Source organism: Falco punctatus (genome assembly GCF_963210335.1).
Source record: "Falco punctatus genome assembly, contig: scaffold_47, whole genome shotgun sequence".
Taxonomy (NCBI): domain Eukaryota; kingdom Metazoa; phylum Chordata; class Aves; order Falconiformes; family Falconidae; genus Falco; species Falco punctatus.
The window spans coordinates 398050-421799 of NW_027660056.1; the positions used below are offsets into that span (position 1 = coordinate 398050).

General features: G+C 37.1%; 1 long non-coding RNA gene across 3 annotated transcripts in view; it reads right to left on the reverse strand.

Moving 5' to 3' along the window:
- Positions 1–3969: 3969 nt before the first annotated feature.
- The window catches only part of LOC308058164, a 30331-nt gene continuing 10550 nt past the window's right edge, over positions 3970–23750 (reverse strand). For 2 of the 3 annotated variants that reach the window (XR_013925703.1, XR_013925704.1), the window contains 3 exons: positions 19806–20885; positions 17323–17611; positions 16358–16691 (listed from right to left, as the gene is read on the reverse strand). This is a non-coding gene — a long non-coding RNA (uncharacterized lncRNA). Of the gene's footprint in view, positions 4275–16357; positions 16692–17322; positions 17612–19805; positions 20886–23750 lie in introns of those variants that run through there. The other variant, XR_013925702.1, reaches the window with a different exon arrangement.

Sequence of the window (23750 nt, forward strand, 5' to 3'; positions counted from 1 at the left end):
GAGACTTTTCTACCTGTGAGACTTTTTACCCGAATCTTTTTTTACCTCTGAGACTTCTATTACCCATGAGACTGTTTTCACCCGTGAGACTTCTTTTACCTGTGAGACTTTTTTTACCCCTAAGACTTATTTTACCCCTGAGACTTATTTTACCCCTGAGACTTATTTTGCCCCTGAGACTTTTTACCTGGGGGAATTCTTTACCCATGAGACTTTTTCTACCTGTGAGACTTTTCTACCTGCTAGACTTTTTACCCGAATCTTATTTTACCTCTGAGACTTTTTGTACCTGTGAGACTTATTTTACCTGTGAGACTTATATTACCCCTGAGACATTTTACCTGTGGGAATTTTTCACCCATGAGACTTTTTCTACCTGTGAGACTTTTTACCCGAATCTTTTTTTACCTCTGAGACTTCTATTACCCCTGAGACTTTTTTCACCCGTGAGACTTCTTTTACCTGTGAGACTTTTTTTACCTGTGAGACTTTTTTTACCTCTGAGACTTATTTTACCTGTGAGACTTATTTTACCTGTGAGACTTATTTTACCCCTGAGATTTTTACCTGCGGGAATTTTTTACCCATGAGACTTTTTCTACCTGTGAGACTTTTCTACCTCTGAGACTTTTTACCCGAATCTTTTTTTACCTCTGAGACTTCTTTTACTTGTGAGGCTTTTTACCCATGACTTTTTTTACTCGTCAGACTTTTTTCCCGTGAGACATTTTTTACCTATGGGACTTTTTACCTCGAGACTTTTTACCCGTCAGATGTTTTTTAACCCGTGAGATTTTTTTTACCCCTGAGACTTTTTTTACCTGTGAGATTTCTTTTACCCCTGAGACTTATTTTACCCCTGAGACTTTTTACCTGCGGGAATTTTTTACCCATGAGACTTTTTCTACCTGTGAGACTTTTCTACCTGCTAGACTTTTTACCCGAATCTTTTTTTACCTCTGAGACTGTATTTACCTGTGAGACTATTTTTACCCATGACGTTTTTTACCCGTCAGACTTTTTTCCCGTGAGACATTTTTTACCTATGGGACTTTTTACATCTGAGACTTTTTACCCGTCAGATGTTTTTTAATCCATGAGACTTTTTTTACCCCTGAGACTTTTTTTACCTGTGAGACTTTTTTTACCCTTGAGACTTTTTACCTGCGGGAATTTTTTACCCATGAGACTTTTTCTACCTGTGAGACTTTTCTACCTGCTAGACTTTTTACCCGAATCTTTTTTTACCTCTGAGACTTCTTTTACTTGTGAGGCTTTTTACCCATGACTTTTTTTACCCGTCAGACTTTTTTCCCGTGAGACATTTTTTACCTATGGGACTTTTTACCTCTGAGACTTTTTACCCGTCAGATGTTTTTTAATCCATGATACTTTTTTTACCCCTGAGACTTATTTTACCTGTGAGACTTATTTTACCCCTGAGACTTTTTACCTGCGGGAATTTTTTACCCATGAGACTTTTTCTACCTGTGAGACTTTTCTACCTGCTAGACTTTTTACCCGAATCTTTTTTTACCTCTGAGACTTCTATTACCCGTGAGACTTTTTTCACCCGTGAGACTTCTTTTACCTGTGAGACTTTTTTTACCTGTGAGACTTTTTTTACCTCTGAGACTTATTTTACCTCTGAGACTTATTTTACCTCTGAGACTTATTTTACCTGTGAGACTTATTTTACCCCTGAGACTTATTTTACCCCTGAGATTTTTACCTGCGGGAATTTTTTACCCATGATACTTTTTCTACCTGTGAGACTTTTCTACCTCTGAGACTTTTTACCCGAATCTTTTTTTACCTCTGAGACTTCTTTTACTTGTGAGGCTTTTTATCCATGACTTTTTTTACCCGTCAGACTTTTTTCCCGTGAGACATTTTTTACCTATGGGACTTTTTACCTCGAGACTTTTTACCCGTCAGATGTTTTTTAATCCGTGAGACTTTTTTTACCCCTGAGACTTATTTTACCTGTGAGATTTTTTTTACCCCTGAGACTTATTTTACCCCTGAGACTTTTTACCTGCCGGAATTTTTTACCCATGAGATTTTTTCTACCTGTGAGACTTTTCTACCTGCTAGACTTTTTACCCGAATCTTTTTTTTCCTCTGAGACTTTTTTTACCTGTGAGACTTTTTTTACCCATGACTTTTTTTACCCGTCAGACTTTTTTCCCGTGAGACATTTTTTACCTATGGGACTTTTTACCTCTGAGACTGTTTTTACCCATGAGATGTTTTTTAATCCATGAGACTTTTTTTACCCCTGAGACTTATTTTACCTGTGAGACTTATTTTACCCATGAGACTTTTTACCTGCAGGAATTTTTTACCCATGAGACTTTTTCTACCTGTGAGACTTTTCTACCTGCTAGACTTTTTACCCGAATCTTTTTTTACCTCTGAGACTTCTATTACCCGTGAGACTTTTTTCACCCGTGAGACTTCTTTTACCTGTGAGACTTTTTTTACCCCTAAGACTTATTTTACCAATGAGACTTATTTTACCCCTGAGATTTTTACCTGCGGGAATTTTTTACCCATGAGACTTTTTCTACCTGTGAGACTTTTCTACCTGCTAGACTTTTTACCCGAATCTTTTTTTACCTCTGAGACTGTATTTACCTGTGAGACTATTTTTATCCATGACTTTTTTTACCCGTCAGACTTTTTTCCCGTGAGACATTTTTTACCTATGGGACTTTTTACCTCTGAGACTTTATACCCGTCAGATGTTTTTTAACCCGTGAGACTTTTTTTACCTGTGAGACCTTTTTACCCATGACTTCTTTTAACTGTGAGTCTTTTTTCACCCCTGAGACTTTTTTTACCTGTGAGTCTTTTTTTACCCCTCAGACTTATTTTGCCCCTGAGACTTTTTACCTGCGGGAATTCTTTACCCATGAGACTTTTTCTACCTGTGAGACTTTTCTACCTGCTAGACTTTTTACCCGAATCTTTTTTTACCTCTGAGACTTTTTGTACCTGTGAGACTTATTTTACCTGTGAGACTTATATTACCCCTGAGACATTTTACCTGCGGGAATTTTTCACCCATGAGACTTTTTCTACCTGTGAGACTTTTCTACCTGTGAGACTTTTTACCCGAATCTTTTTTTACCTCTGAGACTTCTATTACCCATGAGACTGTTTTCACCCGTGAGACTTCTTTTACCTGTGAGACTTTTTTTACCCCTAAGACTTATTTTACCCCTGAGACTTATTTTGCCCCTGAGACTTTTTACCTGGAAGAATTCTTTACCCATGATACTTTTTCTACCTGTGAGACTTTTCTACCTGTGAGACTTTTTACCCGAATCTTTTTTTACCTCTGAGACTTCTATTACCCATGAGACTGTTTTCACCCGTGAGACTTCTTTTACCTGTGAGACTTTTTTTACCCCTAAGACTTATTTTACCCCTGAGACTTATTTTACCCCTGAGACTTATTTTGCCCCTGAGACTTTTTACCTGGGGGAATTCTTTACCCATGAGACTTTTTCTACCTGTGAGACTTTTCTACCTGCTAGACTTTTTACCCGAATCTTTTTTTACCTCTGAGACTTTTTGTACCTGTGAGACTTATTTTACCTGTGAGACTTATATTACCCCTGAGACATTTTACCTGCGGGAATTTTTCACCCATGAGACTTTTTCTACCTGTGAGACTTTTCTACCTGTGAGACTTTTTACCCGAATCTTTTTTTACCTCTGAGACTTCTATTACCCGTGAGACTTCTTTTACCTGTGAGACTTTTTTTTACCCCTAAGACTTATTTTACCCATGAGACTTATTTTACCCCTGAGATTTTTACCTTTGGGAATTTTTTACCCATGATACTTTTTCTACCTGTGAGACTTTTCTATCTGCTAGACTTTTTACCCGAATCTTTTTTTACCTCTGAGACTTCTTTTACTTGTGAGGCTTTTTACCCATGCCTTTTTCTACCCGTCAGACTTTTTTCCCGTGAGACATTTTTTACCTATGGGACTTTTTACCTCTGAGACTTTTTACCCGTCAGATGTTTTTTAACCCATGAGACTTTTTTTTACTGTGAGATCTTTTTACCCATGACTTCTTTTACCCGTGAGACTTTTTTCACCCCTGAGACTTTTTTTACCTGTATGACTTTTTTTACCCCTTAGACTTTTTTTACCCCTGAGACTTTTTACCTGCGGGAATTTTTTACCCATGAGACTTTTTCTACCTGTGAGACTTTTCTACCTGCTAGACTTTTTACCCGAATTTTTTTTTACCTCTGAGACTTTTTTTACCTGTGAGACTTTTTTTACCCATGACTTTTTTTACCCGTCAGACTTTTTTCCCGTGAGACATTGTTTACCTATGGGACTTTTTACCTCTGAGACTTTTTACCCGTCAGATGTTTTTTAATCCATGAGACTTTTTTTACCCCTGAGACTTTTTTTACCTGTGATATTTTTTTTACCCCTGAGACTTATTTTACCCCTGAGACTTTTTACCTGCGGGAATTTTTTACCCATGAGACTTTTTCTACCTGTGAGACTTTTCTACCTGCTAGACTTTTTACCCAAATCTTTTTTTACCTCTGAGACTTCTATTACCCGTGAGACTTTTTTTACCCGTGAGACTTTTTTTACCTCTGAGACTTTTTTTACCTCTGAGACTTATTTTACCTGTGAGACTTATTTTACCCCTGAGACTTATTTTACCACTGAGATTTTTACCTGCGGGAATTTTTTACCCATGATACTTTTTCTACCTGTGAGACTTTTCTACCTGCTAGACTTTTTACCCAAATCTTTTTTTACCTCTGAGACTTCTTTTACTTGTGAGGCTTTTTACCCATGACTTTTTTTACTCGTCAGACTTTTTTCCCGTGAGACATTTTTTACCTATGGGACTTTTTACCTCGAAACTTTTTACCCGTCAGATGTTTTTTAACCCGTGAGATTTTTTTTACCCCTGAGACTTTTTTTACCTGTGAGATTTTTTTTACCCCTGAGACTTATTTTACCCCTGAGACTTTTTACCTGCGGGAATTTTTTACCCATGAGACTTTTTCTACCCGTGAGACTTTTCTACCTGCTAGACTTTTTACCCAAATCTTTTTTTACCTCTGAGACCTTTTTTACCTGTGAGACTTTTTTTACCCATGACTTTTTTTACCCGTCAGACTTTTTTCCCGTGAGACATTGTTTACCTATGGGACTTTTTACCTCTGAGACTTTTTACCCGTCAGATGTTTTTTAATCCATGAGACTTTTTTTACCCCTGAGACTTTTTTTACCCATGAGACTTATTTTACCTGTGAGATTTTTTTTACCCTTGAGACTCTTTACCTGCGGGAATTTTTTACCCATGAGACTTTTTCTACCTGTGAGACTTTTCTACCTGCTAGACTTTTTACCCGAATCTTTTTTTACCTCTGAGACTTCTTTTACTTGTGAGGCTTTTTACCCATGACTTTTTTTACCCGTCAGACTTTTTTCCCGTGAGACATTTTTTACCTATGGGACTTTTTACCTCTGAGACTTTTTACCCGTCAGATGTTTTTTAATCCATGAGACTTTTTTTACCCCTGAGACTTATTTTACCTGTGAGACTTATTTTACCCCTGAGACTTTTTACCTGCGGGAATTTTTTACCCATGAGACTTTTTCTACCTGTGAGACTTTTCTACCTGCTAGACTTTTTACCCGAATCTTTTTTTACCTCTGAGACTTCTATTACCCCTGAGACTTTTTTCACCCGTGAGACTTCTTTTACCTGTGAAACTTTTTTTACCTGTGAGACTTTTTTTACCTCTGAGACTTATTTTACCTGTGAGACTTATTTTACCCCTGAGACTTATTTTACCCCTGAGATTTTTACCTGCGGGAATTTTTTACCCATGATACTTTTTCTTCCTGTGAGACTTTTCTACCTCTGAGACTTTTTACCCGAATCTTTTTTTACCTCTGAGACTTCTTTTACTTGTGAGGCTTTTTACCCATGACTTTTTTTACTCGTCAGACTTTTTTCCCGTGAGACATTTTTTACCTATGGGACTTTTTACCTCGAGACTTTTTACCCGTCAGATGTTTTTTAACCCGTGAGATTTTTTTTACCCCTGAGACTTTTTTTACCTGTGAGATTTTTTTTACCCCTGAGACTTATTTTACCCCTGAGACTTTTTACCTGCGGGAATTTTTTACCCATGAGACTTTTTCTACCTGTGAGACTTTTCTACCTGCTAGACTTTTTACCCGAATCTTTTTTTACCTCTGAGACTTCTTTTACTTGTGAGGCTTTTTACCCATGACTTTTTTTACCCGTCAGACTTTTTTCCCGTGAGACATTTTTTACCTATGGGACTTTTTACCTCTGAGACTTTTTACCCGTCAGATGTTTTTTAATCCATGAGACTTTTTTTACCCCTGAGACTTATTTTACCTGTGAGACTTATTTTACCCCTGAGACTTTTTACCTGCGGGAATTTTTTACCCATGAGACTTTTTCTACCTGTGAGACTTTTCTACCTGCTAGACTTTTTACCCGAATCTTTTTTTACCTCTGAGACTTCTATAACCCGTGAGACTTTTTTCACCCGTGAGACTTCTTTTACCTGTGAGACTTTTTTTACCTGTGAGACTTTTTTTACCTCTGAGACTTATTTTACCTGTGAGACTTATTTTACCCCTGAGACTTATTTTACCCCTGAGATTTTTACCTGCGGGAATTTTTTACCCATGAGACTTTTTCTACCTGTGAGACTTTTCTACCTCTGAGACTTTTTACCCGAATCTTTTTTTACCTCTGAGACTTCTTTTACTTGTGAGGCTTTTTACCCATGACTTTTTTTACCCGTCAGACTTTTTTCCCGTGAGACATTTTTTACCTATGGGACTTTTTACCTCGAGACTTTTTACCCGTCAGATGTTTTTTAATCCGTGAGACTTTTTTTACCCCTGAGACTTTTTTTACCTGTGAGATTTTTTTTACCCCTGAGACTTATTTTACCCCTGAGACTTTTTACCTGCGGGAATTTTTTACCCATGAGACTTTTTCTACCTGTGAGACTTTTCTACCTGCTAGACTTTTTACCCGAATCTTTTTTTTCCTCTGAGACTTTTTTTACCTGTGAGACTTTTTTTACCCATGACTTTTTTTACCCGTCAGACTTTTTTCCCGTGAGACATTTTTTACCTATGGGACTTTTTACCTCTGAGACTTTTTACCCGTCAGATGTTTTTTAATCCATGAGACTTTTTTTACCCCTGAGTCTTATTTTACCTGTGAGACTTATTTTACCCCTGAGACTTTTTACCTGCGGGAATTTTTTACCCATGAGACTTTTTCTACCTGTGAGACTTTTCTACCTGCTAGACTTTTTACCCGAATCTTTTTTTACCTCTGAGACTTCTATTACCCGTGAGACTTTTTTCACCCGTGAGACTTCTTTTACCTGTGAGACTTTTTTTACCTGTGAGACTTTTTTTACCTCTGAGACTTATTTTACCTGTGAGACTTATTTTACCCCTGAGACTTATTTTACCCCTGAGATTTTTACCTGCGGGAATTTTTTACCCATGAGACTTTTTCTACCTGTGAGACTTTTCTACCTGCTAGACTTTTTACCCAAATCTTTTTTTACCTCTGAGACCTTTTTTACCTGTGAGACTTTTTTTACCCATGACTTTTTTTACCCGTCAGACTTTTTTCCCGTGAGACATTTTTTACCTATGGGACTTTTTACCTCTGAGACTTTTTACCCGTCAGATGTTTTTTAACCCATGAGACTTTTTTTACCCCTGAGACTTATTTTACCCATGAGACTTATTTTACCTGTGAGACTTATTTTACCCTTGAGACTTTTTACCTGCGGGAATTTTTTACCTCTGAGACTTTTTCTACCTGTGAGACTTTTCTACCTGCTAGACTTTTTACCCGAATCTTTTTTTACCTCTGAGACTTCTTTTACTTGTGAGGCTTTTTACCCATGACTTTTTTTACCCGTCAGACTTTTTTCCCGTGAGACATTTTTTACCTATGGGACTTTTTACCTCTGAGACTTTTTACCCGTCAGATGTTTTTTAACCCGTGAGACTTTTTTTAACTGTGAGACCTTTTTACCCGTGACTTCTTTTACCCGTGAGACTTTTTTCACCCGTGAGACTTTTTTTACCCCTTAGACTTTTTTTACCCCTGAGACTTTTTACCTGCGGGAATTTTTTACCCATGAGACTTTTTCTACCCATAAGACTTTTCTACCTGCTAGACTTTTTGCCCGAATTTTTTTTTACCTCTGAGACTTTTTTTACCTGTGAGACTTTTTTTACCCATGACTTTTTTTACCCGTCAGACTTTTTTCCCGTGAGACATTGTTTACCTATGGGACTTTTTACCTCTGAGACTTCTATCACCCGTGAGACTTTTTTTACCCGTGAGACTTTTTTTACCTCTGAGACTTATTTTACCCGTGAGACTTATTTTACCCCTGAGACTTATTTTACCACTGAGATTTTTACCTGCGGGAATTTTTTACCCATGATACTTTTTCTACCTGTGAGACTTTTCTACCTCTGAGACTTTTTACCCGAATCTTTTTTTACCTCTGAGACTTCTTTTACTTGTGAGGCTTTTTACCCATGACTTTTATTAGTCGTCAGACTTTTTTCCCGTGAGACATTTTTTACCTATGGGACTATTTACCTCGAGACTTTTTACCCGTCAGATGTTTTTTAACCCGTGAGACTTTTTTTACCCCTGAGACTTTTTTTACCTGTGAGATTTTTTTTACCCCTGAGACTTATTTTACCCCTGAGACTTTTTACCTGCGGGAATTTTTTACCCATGAGACTTTTTCTACCTGTGAGACTTTTCTACCTGCTAGACTTTTTACCCAAATCTTTTTTTACCTCTGAGACCTTTTTTACCTGTCAGACTTTTTTTCACCCATGACTTTTTTTACCCGTCAGACTTTTTTCCTGTGAGACATTGTTTACCTATGGGACTTTTTACCTCTGAGACTTTTTACCCGTCAGATGTTTTTTAATCCATGAGACTTTTTTTACCCCTGAGACTTTTTTTACCTGTGATATTTTTTTTACCCCTGAGACTTATTTTACCCCTGAGACTTTTTACCTGCGGGAATTTTTTACCCATGAGACTTTTTCTACCTGTGAGACTTTTCTACCTGCTAGACTTTTTACCCAAATCTTTTTTTACCTCTGAGACTTCTATTACCCGTGAGACTTTTTTTACCCGTGAGACTTTTTTTACCTGTGAGACTTTTTTTACCTCTGAGACTTATTTTACCCGTGAGACTTATTTTACCCCTGAGACTTATTTTACCACTGAGATTTTTACCTGCGGGAATTTTTTACCCATGATACTTTTTCTACCTGTGAGACTTTTCTACCTCTGAGACTTTTTACCCGAATCTTTTTTTACCTCTGAGACTTCTTTTACTTGTGAGGCTTTTTACCCATGACTTTTATTAGTCGTCAGACTTTTTTCCCGTGAGACATTTTTTACCTATGGGACTTTTTACCTCGAGACTTTTTACCCGTCAGATGTTTTTTAACCCGTGAGACTTTTTTTACCCCTGAGACTTTTTTTACCTGTGAGATTTTTTTTACCCCTGAGACTTATTTTACCCCTGAGACTTTTTACCTGCGGGAATTTTTTACCCATGAGACTTTTTCTACCTGTGAGACTTTTCTACCTGCTAGACTTTTTACCCAAATCTTTTTTTACCTCTGAGACCTTTTTTACCTGTGAGACTTTTTTTACCCATGACTTTTTTTACCCGTCAGACTTTTTTCCCGTGAGACATTTTTTACCTATGGGACTTTTTACCTCTGAGACTTTTTACCCGTCAGATGTTTTTTAATCCATGAGACTTTTTTTACCCCTGAGACTTATTTTACCCATGAGACTTATTTTACCTGTGAGACTTATTTTACCCTTGAGACTTTTTACCTGCGGGAATTTTTTACCTCTGAGACTTTTTCTACCTGTGAGACTTTTCTACCTGCTAGACTTTTTACCCGAATCTTTTTTTACCTCTGAGACTTCTTTTACTTGTGAGGCTTTTTACCCATGACTTTTTTTACCCGTCAGACTTTTTTCCCGTGAGACATTTTTTACCTATGGGACTTTTTACCTCTGAGACTTTTTACCCGTCAGATGTTTTTTAACCCGTGAGACTTTTTTTAACTGTGAGACCTTTTTACCCATGACTTCTTTTACCCGTGAGACTTTTTTCACCCGTGAGACTTTTTTTACCTTTTAGACTTTTTTTACCCCTGAGACTTTTTACCTGCAGGAATTTTTTACCCATGAGACTTTTTCTACCTGTGAGACTTTTCTACCTGCTAGACTTTTTGCCCGAATTTTTTTTTACCTCTGAGACTTTTTTTACCTGTGAGACTTTTTTTACCCATGACTTTTTTTACCCGTCAGACTTTTTTCCCGTGAGACATTGTTTACCTATGGGACTTTTTACCTCTGAGACTTTTTACCCGTCAGATGTTTTTTAATCCATGAGACTTTTTTTACCCCTGAGACTTTTTTTACCTGTGATATTTTTTTTACCCCTGAGACTTATTTTACCCCTGAGACTTTTTACCTGCGGGAATTTTTTACCCATGAGACTTTTTCTACCTGTGAGACTTTTCTACCTGCTAGACTTTTTACCCGAATCTTTTTTTACCTCTGAGACTTCTATCACCCGTGAGACTTTTTTTACCCGTGAGACTTTTTTTACCTGTGAGACTTTTTTTACCTCTGAGACTTATTTTACCCGTGAGACTTATTTTACCCCTGAGACTTATTTTACCACTGAGATTTTTACCTGCGGGAATTTTTTACCCATGATACTTTTTCTACCTGTGAGACTTTTCTACCTCTGAGACTTTTTACCCGAATCTTTTTTTACCTCTGAGACTTCTTTTACTTGTGAGGCTTTTTACCCATGACTTTTATTACTCGTCAGACTTTTTTCCCGTGAGACATTTTTTACCTATGGGACTTTTTACCTCGAGACTTTTTACCCGTCAGATGTTTTTTAACCCGTGAGACTTTTTTTACCCCTGAGACTTTTTTTACCTGTGAGATTTTTTTTACCCCTGAGACTTATTTTACCCCTGAGACTTTTTACCTGCGGGAATTTTTTACCCATGAGACTTTTTCTACCTGTGAGACTTTTCTACCTGCTAGACTTTTTACCCAAATCTTTTTTTACCTCTGAGACCTTTTTTACCTGTGAGACTTTTTTTCACCCATGACTTTTTTTACCCGTCAGACTTTTTTCCCGTGAGACATTGTTTACCTATGGGACTTTTTACCTCTGAGACTTTTTACCCGTCAGATGTTTTTTAATCCATGAGACTTTTTTTACCCCTGAGACTTTTTTTACCTGTGATATTTTTTTTACCCCTGAGACTTATTTTACCCCTGAGACTTTTTACCTGCGGGAATTTTTTACCCATGAGACTTTTTCTACCTGTGAGACTTTTCTACCTGCTAGACTTTTTACCCAAATCTTTTTTTACCTCTGAGACTTCTATTACCCGTGAGACTTTTTTTACCCGTGAGACTTTTTTTACCTGTGAGACTTTTTTTACCTCTGAGACTTATTTTACCCGTGAGACTTATTTTACCCCTGAGATTTATTTTACCCCAGAGATTTTTACCTGCGGGAATTTTTTACCCATGATACTTTTTCTACCTGTGAGACTTTTCTACCTCTGAGACTTTTTACCCGAATCTTTTTTTACCTCTGAGACTTCTTTTACTTGTGAGGCTTTTTACCCATGACTTTTATTAGTCGTCAGACTTTTTTCCCGTGAGACATTTTTTACCTATGGGACTTTTTACCTCGAGACTTTTTACCCGTCAGATGTTTTTTAACCCGTGAGACTTTTTTTACCCCTGAGACTTTTTTTACCTGTGAGATTTTTTTTACCCCTGAGACTTATTTTACCCCTGAGACTTTTTACCTGCGGGAATTTTTTACCCATGAGACTTTTTCTACCTGTGAGACTTTTCTACCTGCTAGACTTTTTACCCAAATCTTTTTTTACCTCTGAGACCTTTTTTACCTGTGAGACTTTTTTTACCCATGACTTTTTTTACCCGTCAGACTTTTTTCCCGTGAGACATTTTTTACCTATGGGACTTTTTACCTCTGAGACTTTTTACCCGTCAGATGTTTTTTAATCCATGAGACTTTTTTTACCCCTGAGACTTATTTTACCCATGAGACTTATTTTACCTGTGAGACTTATTTTACCCTTGAGACTTTTTACCTGCGGGAATTTTTTACCCATGAGACTTTTTCTACCTGTGAGACTTTTCTACCTGCTAGACTTTTTACCCGAATCTTTTTTTACCTCTGAGACTTCTTTTACTTGTGAGGCTTTTTACCCATGACTTTTTTTACCCGTCAGACTTTTTTCCCGTGAGACATTTTTTACCTATGGGACTTTTTACCTCTGAGACTTTTTACCCGTCAGATGTTTTTTAACCCGTGAGACTTTTTTTAACTGTGAGACCTTTTTACCCATGACTTCTTTTACCCGTGAGACTTTTTTCACCCGTGAGACTTTTTTTACCCCTTAGACTTTTTTTACCCCTGAGACTTTTTACCTGCGGGAATTTTTTACCCATGAGACTTTTTCTACCTGTGAGACTTTTCTACCTGCTAGACTTTTTGCCCGAATTTTTTTTTACCTCTGAGACTTTTTTTACCTGTGAGACTTTTTTTACCCATGACTTTTTTTACCCGTCAGACTTTTTTCCCGTGAGACATTGTTTACCTATGGGACTTTTTACCTCTGAGACTTTTTACCCGTCAGATGTTTTTTAATCCATGAGACTTTTTTTACCCCTGAGACTTTTTTTACCTGTGATATTTTTTTTACCCCTGAGACTTATTTTACCCCTGAGACTTTTTACCTGCGGGAATTTTTTACCCATGAGACTTTTTCTACCTGTGAGACTTTTCTACCTGCTAGACTTTTTACCCGAATCTTTTTTTACCTCTGAGACTTCTTTTACTTGTGAGGCTTTTTACCCATGACTTTTTTTACCCGTCAGACTTTTTTCCCGTGAGACATTTTTTACCTATGGGACTTTTTACCTCTGAGACTTTTTACCCGTCAGATGTTTTTTAACCCGTGAGACTTTTTTTAACTGTGAGACCTTTTTACCCATGACTTCTTTTACCCGTGAGACTTTTTTCACCCGTGAGACTTTTTTTACCTTTTAGACTTTTTTTACCCCTGAGACTTTTTACCTGCAGGAATTTTTTACCCATGAGACTTTTTCTACCTGTGAGACTTTTCTACCTGCTAGACTTTTTGCCCGAATTTTTTTTTACCTCTGAGACTTTTTTTACCTGTGAGACTTTTTTTACCCATGACTTTTTTTACCCGTCAGACTTTTTTCCCGTGAGACATTGTTTACCTATGGGACTTTTTACCTCTGAGACTTTTTACCCGTCAGATGTTTTTTAATCCATGAGACTTTTTTTACCCCTGAGACTTTTTTTACCTGTGATATTTTTTTTACCCCTGAGACTTATTTTACCCCTGAGACTTTTTACCTGCGGGAATTTTTTACCCATGAGACTTTTTCTACCTGTGAGACTTTTCTACCTGCTAGACTTTTTACCCGAATCTTTTTTTACCTCTGAGACTTCTATCACCCGTGAGACTTTTTTTACCCGTGAGACTTTTTTTACCTCTGAGACTTATTTTACCCGTGAGACTTATTTTACCCCTGAGACTTATTTTACCACTGAGATTTTTACCTGCGGGAATTTTTTACCCATGATACTTTTTCTACCTGTGAGACTTTTCTACCTCTGAGACTTTTTACCCGAATCTTTTTTTACCTCTGAGACTTCTTTTACTTGTGAGGCTTTTTACCCATGACTTTTATTACTCGTCAGACTTTTTTCCCGTGAGACATTTTTTACCTATGGGACTTTTTACCTCGAGACTTTTTACCCGTCAGATGTTTTTTAACCCGTGAGACTTTTTTTACCCCTGAGACTTTTTTTACCTGTGAGATTTTTTTTACCCCTGAGACTTATTTTACCCCTGAGACTTTTTACCTGCGGGAATTTTTTACCCATGAGACTTTTTCTACCTGTGAGACTTTTCTACCTGCTAGACTTTTTACCCAAATCTTTTTTTACCTCTGAGACCTTTTTTACCTGTGAGACTTTTTTTCACCCATGACTTTTTTTACCCGTCAGACTTTTTTCCCGTGAGACATTGTTTACCTATGGGACTTTTTACCTCTGAGACTTTTTACCCGTCAGATGTTTTTTAATCCATGAGACTTTTTTTACCCCTGAGACTTTTTTTACCTGTGATATTTTTTTTACCCCTGAGACTTATTTTACCCCTGAGACTTTTTACCTGCGGGAATTTTTTACCCATGAGACTTTTTCTACCTGTGAGACTTTTCTACCTGCTAGAATTTTTACCCAAATCTTTTTTTACCTCTGAGACTTCTATTACCCGTGAGACTTTTTTTACCCGTGAGACTTTTTTTACCTGTGAGACTTTTTTTACCTCTGAGACTTATTTTACCCGTGAGACTTATTTTACCCCTGAGATTTATTTTACCCCAGAGATTTTTACCTGCGGGAATTTTTTACCCATGATACTTTTTCTACCTGTGAGACTTTTCTACCTCTGAGACTTTTTACCCGAATCTTTTTTTACCTCTGAGACTTCTTTTACTTGTGAGGCTTTTTACCCATGACTTTTATTAGTCGTCAGACTTTTTTCCCGTGAGACATTTTTTACCTATGGGACTTTTTACCTCGAGACTTTTTACCCGTCAGATGTTTTTTAACCCGTGAGACTTTTTTTACCCCTGAGACTTTTTTTACCTGTGAGATTTTTTTTACCCCTGAGACTTATTTTACCCCTGAGACTTTTTACCTGCGGGAATTTTTTACCCATGAGACTTTTTCTACCTGTGAGACTTTTCTACCTGCTAGACTTTTTACCCAAATCTTTTTTTACCTCTGAGACCTTTTTTACCTGTGAGACTTTTTTTACCCATGACTTTTTTTACCCGTCAGACTTTTTTCCCGTGAGACATTTTTTACCTATGGGACTTTTTACCTCTGAGACTTTTTACCCGTCAGATGTTTTTTAATCCATGAGACTTTTTTTACCCCTGAGACTTATTTTACCCATGAGACTTATTTTACCTGTGAGACTTATTTTACCCTTGAGACTTTTTACCTGCGGGAATTTTTTACCCATGAGACTTTTTCTACCTGTGAGACTTTTCTACCTGCTAGACTTTTTACCCGAATCTTTTTTTACCTCTGAGACTTCTTTTACTTGTGAGGCTTTTTACCCATGACTTTTTTTACCCGTCAGACTTTTTTCCCGTGAGACATTTTTTACCTATGGGACTTTTTACCTCTGAGACTTTTTACCCGTCAGATGTTTTTTAACCCGTGAGACTTTTTTTAACTGTGAGACCTTTTTACCCATGACTTCTTTTACCCGTGAGACTTTTTTCACCCGTGAGACTTTTTTTACCCCTTAGACTTTTTTTACCCCTGAGACTTTTTACCTGCGGGAATTTTTTACCCATGAGACTTTTTCTACCTGTGAGACTTTTCTACCTGCTAGACTTTTTGCCCGAATTTTTTTTTACCTCTGAGACTTTTTTTACCTGTGAGACTTTTTTTACCCATGACTTTTTTTACCCGTCAGACTTTTTTCCCGTGAGACATTGTTTACCTATGGGACTTTTTACCTCTGAGACTTTTTACCCGTCAGATGTTTTTTAATCCATGAGACTTTTTTTACCCCTGAGACTTTTTTTACCTGTGATATTTTTTTTACCCCTGAGACTTATTTTACCCCTGAGACTTTTTACCTGCGGGAATTTTTTACCCATGAGACTTTTTCTACCTGTGAGACTTTTCTACCTGCTAGAATTTTTACCCAAATCTTTTTTTACCTCTGAGACTTCTATTACCCGTGAGACTTTTTTTACCTGTGAGACTTTTTTTACCTGTGAGACTTTTTTTACCTCTGAGACTTATTTTACCCGTGAGACTTATTTTACCCCTGAGATTTATTTTACCCCAGAGATTTTTACCTGCGGGAATTTTTTACCCATGATACTTTTTCTACCTGTGAGACTTTTCTACCTCTGAGACTTTTTACCCGAATCTTTTTTTACCTCTGAGACTTCTTTTACTTGTGAGGCTTTTTACCCATGACTTTTATTAGTCGTCAGACTTTTTTCCCGTGAGACATTTTTTACCTATGGGACTTTTTACCTCGAGACTTTTTACCCGTCAGATGTTTTTTAACCCGTGAGACTTTTTTTACCCCTGAGACTTTTTTTACCTGTGAGATTTTTTTTACCCCTGAGACTTATTTTACCCCTGAGACTTTTTACCTGCGGGAATTTTTTACCCATGAGACTTTTTCTACCTGTGAGACTTTTCTACCTGCTAGACTTTTTACCCAAATCTTTTTTTACCTCTGAGACCTTTTTTACCTGTGAGACTTTTTTTACCCGTCAGACTTTTTTCCCGTGAGACATTTTTTACCTATGGGACTTTTTACCTCTGAGACTTTTTACCCGTCAGATGTTTTTTAATCCATGAGACTTTTTTTACCCCTGAGACTTATTTTACCCATGAGACTTATTTTACCTGTGAGACTTATTTTACCCTTGAGACTTTTTACCTGCGGGAATTTTTTACCCATGAGACTTTTTCTACCTGTGAGACTTTTCTACCTGCTAGACTTTTTACCCGAATCTTTTTTTACCTCTGAGACTTCTTTTACTTGTGAGGCTTTTTACCCATGACTTTTTTTACCCGTCAGACTTTTTTCCCGTGAGACATTTTTTACCTATGGGACTTTTTACCTCTGAGACTTTTTACCCGTCAGATGTTTTTTAACCCGTGAGACTTTTTTTAACTGTGAGACCTTTTTACCCATGACTTCTTTTACCCGTGAGACTTTTTTCACCCGTGAGACTTTTTTTACCCCTTAGACTTTTTTTACCCCTGAGACTTTTTACCTGCGGGAATTTTTTACCCATGAGACTTTTTCTACCTGTGAGACTTTTCTACCTGCTAGACTTTTTGCCCGAATTTTTTTTTACCTCTGAGACTTTTTTTACCTGTGAGACTTTTTTTACCCATGACTTTTTTTACCCGTCAGACTTTTTTCCCGTGAGACATTGTTTACTTATGGGACTTTTTACCTCTGAGACTTTTTACCCGTCAGATGTTTTTTAATCCATGAGACTTTTTTTACCCCTGAGACTTTTTTTACCTGTGATATTTTTTTTACCCCTGAGACTTATTTTACCCCTGAGACTTTTTACCTGCGGGAATTTTTTACCCATGAGACTTTTTCTACCTGTGAGACTTTTCTACCTGCTAGACTTTTTACCCGAATCTTTTTTTACCTCTGAGACTTCTTTTACTTGTGAGGCTTTTTACCCATGACTTTTTTTACCCGTCAGACTTTTTTCCCGTGAGACATTTTTTACCTATGGGACTTTTTACCTCTGAGACTTTTTACCCGTCAGATGTTTTTTAACCCGTGAGACTTTTTTTAACTGTGAGACCTTTTTACCCATGACTTCTTTTACCCGTGAGACTTTTTTCACCCGTGAGACTTTTTTTACCCCTTAGACTTTTTTTACCCCTGAGACTTTTTACCTGCGGGAATTTTTTACCCATGAGACTTTTTCTACCTGTGAGACTTTTCTACCTGCTAGACTTTTTGCCCGAATTTTTTTTTACCTCTGAGACTTTTTTTACCTGTGAGACTTTTTTTACCCATGACTTTTTTTACCCGTCAGACTTTTTTCCCGTGAGACATTGTTTACCTATGGGACTTTTTACCTCTGAGACTTTTTACCCGTCAGATGTTTTTTAATCCATGAGACTTTTTTTACCCCTGAGACTTTTTTTACCTGTGATATTTTTTTTACCCCTGAGACTTATTTTACCCCTGAGACTTTTTACCTGCGGGAATTTTTTACCCATGAGACTTTTTCTACCTGTGAGACTTTTCTACCTGCTAGACTTTTTACCCGAATCTTTTTTTACTTCTGAGACTTCTATTACCCGTGAGACTTTTTTTACCCGTGAGACTTTTTTTACCTGTGAGACTTTTTTTACCTCTGAGACTTATTTTACCCGTGAGACTTATTTTACCCCTGAGACTTATTTTACCACTGAGATTTTTACCTGCGGGAATTTTTTACCCATGATACTTTTTCTACCTGTGAGACTTTTCTACCTGCTAGACTTTTTACCCGAATCTTTTTTTACCTCTGAGACTTCTTTTACTTGTGAGGCTTTTTACCCATGACTTTTATTACTCGTCAGACTTTTTTCCCGTGAGACATTTTTTACCTATGGGACTTTTTACCTCGAGACTTTTTACCCGTCAGATGTTTTTTAACCCGTGAGACTTTTTTTACCCCTGAGACTTTTTTTACCTGTGAGATTTTTTTTACCCCTGAGACTTATTTTACCCCTGAGACTTTTTACCTGCGGGAATTTTTTACCCATGAGACTTTTTCTACCTGTGAGACTTTTCTACCTGCTAGACTTTTTACCCAAATCTTTTTTTACCTCTGAGACCTTTTTTACCTGTGAGACTTTTTTTACCCATGACTTTTTTTACCCGTCAGACTTTTTTCCCGTGAGACATTGTTTACCTATGGGACTTTTTACCTCTGAGACTTTTTACCCGTCAGATGTTTTTTAATCCATGAGACTTTTTTTACCCCTGAGACTTTTTTTGCCTGTGATATTTTTTTTACCCCTGAGACTTATTTTACCCCTGAGACTTTTTACCTGCGGGAATTTTTTACCCATGAGACTTTTTCTACCTGTGAGACTTTTCTACCTGCTAGACTTTTTACCCGAATCTTTTTTTACCTCTGAGACTTTTTTTACCCGTGAGACTTTTTTTACCTGTGAGACTTTTTTTACCTCTGAGACTTATTTTACCCGTGAGACTTATTTTACCCCTAAGACTTATTTTACCACTGAGATTTTTACCTGCGGGAATTTTTTACCCATGATACTTTTTCTACCTGTGAGACTTTTCTATTTGCTAGACTTTTTACCCGAATCTTTTTTTACCTCTGAGACTTCTTTTACTTGTGAGGCTTTTTACCCATGACTTTTTTTACTCGTCAGACTTTTTTCCCGTGAGACATTTTTTACCTATGGGACTTTTTACCTCGAGACTTTTTACCCGTCAGATGTTTTTTAACCCGTGAGACTTTTTTTACCCCTGAGACTTTTTTTACCCCTGAGACTTATTTTACCCCTGAGACTTATTTTACCCCTGAGACGTTTTACCTGCGGGAATTTTTTACCCATGAGACTTTTTCTACCTGTGAGACTTTTCTACCTGCTAGACTTTTTACCCGAATCTTTTTTTACCTCTGAGACCTTTTTTACCTGTGAGACTTTTTTTACCCATGACTTTTTTTACCCGTCAGACTTTTTTCCCGTGAGACATTTTTTACCTATGGGACTTTTTACCTCTGAGACTTTTTACCCGTCAGATGTTTTTTAATCCATGAGACTTTTTTTACCCCTGAGTCTTATTTTACCTGTGAGACTTATTTTACCCCTGAGACTTTTTACCTGATGGAATTTTTTACCCATGAGACTTTTTCTACCTGTGAGACTTTTCTACCTGCTAGACTTTTTACCGGAATCTTTTTTTACGTCTGAGACTTCTATTACCCGTGAGACTTTTTTCATCCGTGAGACTTTTTTTACCCCTAAGACTTATTTTACCCATGAGACTTATTTTACCCCTGAGACTTATTTTACCCCTGAGATTTTTACCTGCGGGAATTTTTTACCCATGAGACTTTTTCTACCTGTGAGACTTTTCTACCTGCTAGACTTTTTACCCGAATCTTTTTTTACGTCTGAGACTTCTTTTACCTGTGAGACTTTTTTTACCCATGACTTTTTTTACCCGTCAAACTTTTTTCCCGTGAGACATTTTTTACCTATGGGACTTTTTACCTCTGAGACTTTTTACCCGTCAGATGTTTTTTAACCTGTGAGACTTTTTTTAACTGTGAGACCTTTTTACCCATGACTTCTTTTACCCGTGAGACTTCTTTTACCTGTGAGACTTTTTTTACCTCTGAGACTCATTTTACCCATGAGACTTATTTTACCCCTGAGACTTTTTATCTGCAGGAATTTTTTACCCATGAGACTTTTTCTACCTGTGAGACTTTTCTACCTGCTAGACTTTTTACCCGAATCTTTTTTTACCTCTGAGACTTCTTTTACTTGTGAGGCTTTTTACCCATGACTTTTTTTACCCGTCAAACTTTTTTCCCGTGAGACATTTTTTACCTATGGGACTTTTTACCCGTCAGATGTTTTTTAACCCGTGAGACTTTTTTTTACTGTGAGATCTTTTTACCCATGACTTCTTTTACCCGTGAGACTTTTTTCACCTGTGAGACTTTTTTTACCTGTATGACTTTTTTTACCCCTGAGACTTATTTTACCCCTGAGACTTTTTACCTGCGGGAATTTTTTACCCATGAGACTTTTTCTACCTGTGAGACTTTTCTACCTGCTAGACTTTTTACCCGAATCTTTTTTTACCTCTGAGACTGTTTTTACCTGTGAGACTTTTTTTACCCATGACTTTTTTTACCCATCAGACTTTTTTCCCGTGAGACATTTTTTACCTATGGGACTTTTTACCTCTGAGACTTTTTACCCGTCAGATGTTTTTTAACCCATGAGACTTTTTTTACCCCTGAGACTTTTTTTACCTGTGAGACTTTTTTTACCCCTGAGACTTATTTTACCCCTGAGACTTTTTACCTGCGGGAAATTTTACCCATGAGACTTTTTCTACCTGTGAGACTTTTCTACCTCTGAGACTTTTTTCCCGAATCTTCTTTTTACCTCTGAGACTTTTTTTACCTGTGAGACTTTTTTTACCCATGACTTTTTTTACCCGTCAGACTTTTTTCCCGTGAGACATTTTTTACCTATGGGACTTTTTACCTCTGAGACTTTTTACCCGTCAGATGTTTTTTAATCCATGAGACTTTTTTTACCCCTGAGACTTTTTTTACCTGTGAGACTTATTTTACCCCTGAGACTTTTTACCTGCTGGAATTTTTTACCCATGAGACTTTTTCTACCTGTGAGACTTTTCTACCTGCTAGACATTTTACCCGAATCTTTTTTTACCTGTGAGACTTTTCTACCTGCTAGACTTTTTACCCGAATCTTTTTTTACCTCTGAGACTTCTATTACCCGTGAGACTTTTTTTACCCCTGAGACTTATTTTACCCCTGAGACTTATTTTACCCCTGAGACTTTTTACCTGCGGGAATTTTTTACCCATGAGACTTTTTCTACCTGTGAGACTTTTCTACCTGCTAGACATTTTACCCGAATCTTTTTTTACCTCTGAGACTTCTTTTACCTGTGAGACTTTTTTCACCCCTTAGACTTATTTTACCCCTGAGACTTATTTTACCCCTGAGACTTTTTACCTGCGGGAATTTTTTACCCATGAGACTTTTTCTACCTGTGAGACTTTTCTACCTGCTAGACATTTTACCCGAATCTTTCTTTACCTCTGAGACTTTTTTTACCTGTGAGACTTTATTTACCCATGAGTTTTTTTACCCGTCAGACTTTTTTCCCGTGAGACATTTTTTACCTATGGGACTTTTTACCTCTGATACTTTTTACCCGTCAGATGTTTTTTAACCCGTGAGACTTTTTTTAACTGTGTGACCTTTTTACCCATGACTTCTTTTACCCGTGAGACTTTTTTCACCTCAGACATTTTTTACCTATGGGACTTTTTACCTCTGAGACTTTTTTTACCTGTGAGACTTTTTTCACCTGTGAGACTTTTTTTACCCCTGAGACTTATTTTACCCCTGAGACTTATTTTACCCCTGAGACTTTTTAACTGCGGGAATTTTTTACCCATGAGACTTTTTCTACCTGTGCAACATTTCTACCTGCTAGACATTTTACCCGAATCTTTTTTTACCTCTGAAACTTTTTTTACCCCTGAGACTTTTTTTACCCATTACTTTTTTTACCCGTCAGACTTATTGTACCCATGAGACTTATTTTACCCCTGAGACTTATTTTACCCCTGAGATTTTTACATGCGGGAATATTCTACCCATGAGACTTTTTCTACCTGTGCAACATTTCTACCTGCTAGACTTTTTACCCGAATCTTTTTTTACCTCTGAGACTTTTTTTACCTGTGAGACTTTTTTTAACCATGACTTTTTTTACCCGTCAGACTTTTTTCTCGTAAGACATTTTTTTACCTATGGGACTTTTTACCTCTGAGACTTTTCACCCGTCAGATGATTTTTAACCCATGAGACTTTTTTTATCCCTGAGACTTATTTTACCTGTGAGACTTATTTTACCTGTGAGACTTATTTTGCCTCTGAGAGTTTTTACCTGCGGGAATTTTTTACCCATGAGACTTTTTCTACCTTTGAGACTTTTCTACCTGCTAGACATTTTACCCGAATCTTTTTTTACCTGTGAGACTTTTTTAACCCATGAGACTTTTTTTACCCGTCAGACTTATTGTACCCATGAGACTTATTTTACCCCTGAGACTTATTTTACCCCTGAGATTTTTACATGCGGGAATATTCTACCCATGAGGCTTTTTCTACCTGTGAGACTTTTCTACCTGCTAGACTTTTTACGCAAATCTTTTTTTACCCATGAGACTTATTTTACCCCTGAGATTTTTTTTACCCATGAGACTTATTTTACCCCTGAGACTTTTTACCTGCGGGAATTTTTTACCCATGAGACTTTTTCTACCCATAAGACTTTTCTACCTGCTAGACATTTTACCCGAATCTTTTTTTACCTCTGAGACTTTTTTTAACTGTGAGACTTTTTTTACACATGACTTTTTTTACCCGTCAGACTTTTTTCACGTGAGACATTTTTTACCTATGGGACTTTTTACCTCTGATACTTTTTACCCGTCAGATGTTTTTTAACCCGTGAGACTTTTTTTAACTGTGAGACCTTTTTACCCATGACTTCTTTTACCCGTGAGACTTTTTTCACGTGAGACATTTTTTACCTATGGGACTTTTTACCTCTGATACTTTTTTTACCTGTGAGACTTTTTTCACCTGTGAGACTTTTTTTACCTGTGAGACTTTTTTTACCCCTGAGACTTATTTTACCCCTGAGACTTATTTTACCCCTGAGATTTTTACATGCGGGAATTTTTTACCCATGAGACTTTTTCTACCTGCTAGACTTTTCTACCTGCTAGACATTTTACCCGAATCTTTTTTTACCTCTGAGACTTTTTTTAGCTGTGAGACTTTTTTTACCCATGACTTTTTTTACCCGTCAGACTTATTTTACCCATGAGACTTATTTTACCCCTGAGACTTATTTTACCCCTGAGACTTTTTACCTGCGGGAATTTTTTACCCATGAGACTTTTTCTACCTGTGCGACTTTTCTACCTGCTAGACATTTTACCCGAATCTTTTTTTACCTCTGAGACTTCTTTTACCTGTGAGACTTTTTTTACCCCTTAGACTTATTTTACCCCTGAGACTTATTTTACCTGCGGGAATTTTTTACCCATGAGACTTTTTCTACCTGTGCGACTTTTCTACCTGCTAGACATTTTACCCGAATCTTTCTTTACCTCT